Source organism: Myotis lucifugus, unplaced genomic scaffold (assembly GCF_000147115.1).
Source record: "Myotis lucifugus unplaced genomic scaffold, Myoluc2.0 scaffold_21, whole genome shotgun sequence".
In the NCBI taxonomy this organism is placed as follows: domain Eukaryota; kingdom Metazoa; phylum Chordata; class Mammalia; order Chiroptera; family Vespertilionidae; genus Myotis; species Myotis lucifugus.
Genome location: NW_005871069.1, coordinates 9,518,106 through 9,518,745, shown reverse-complemented (window position 1 = coordinate 9,518,745; position 640 = coordinate 9,518,106).

The following is a 640-nucleotide window of genomic DNA, read 5'->3' as shown; positions in this document are numbered from 1 at the left end:
TAGTAAGGTCAGATTTAGTATTTTAATAATAATCTTTAATTTACCCTGTAAATATTAGCAGAAGAGATTTCAGAATTTTCAAATTTCTCCTTTTTATTGAGCTTAGAATTATATTTTTAAAGAGTATCCCCTTAGGCTTATTTGCATATACAAAGGGATCATGGGTGTAGTCTTAGTAACTTTCAGAGGGATTTATTAGAATTTAATTGTTTATAAAAATATTGGCATTTCATTTAGCTGAAATTATATGAAACCTTGATTATAATTTAAAAAGCTAATTTGTAAAGTAATTAAAGTAGATATCTTTATTAAAAAAGGCAAAGCAAGTAAATTTATGCGTTTGATCCATGAGGCACAAATGCTGCCTCACCTCCAGTCTATTTAAAATGCAGGCGGTTAGGAGTTTTTTGTCTTTTAAATTTCCGCTGCTGAAAAATTTGGCTGTATCTAAGAAATATACCGTCACTCTATTTTGCCCTTCTTAGAGGCCAAAGTCTTCATAACATTTAAGATATATGTATATAAGTAAAATATAGTTATTAATTTTTATTTGATAAAGCTTTCCATGTGATTTCAAGTATGTTAGATTGTCTAAATTTAAAATATTTCCTTTAATAAGAGAGAACAAATTCTTTTTTGG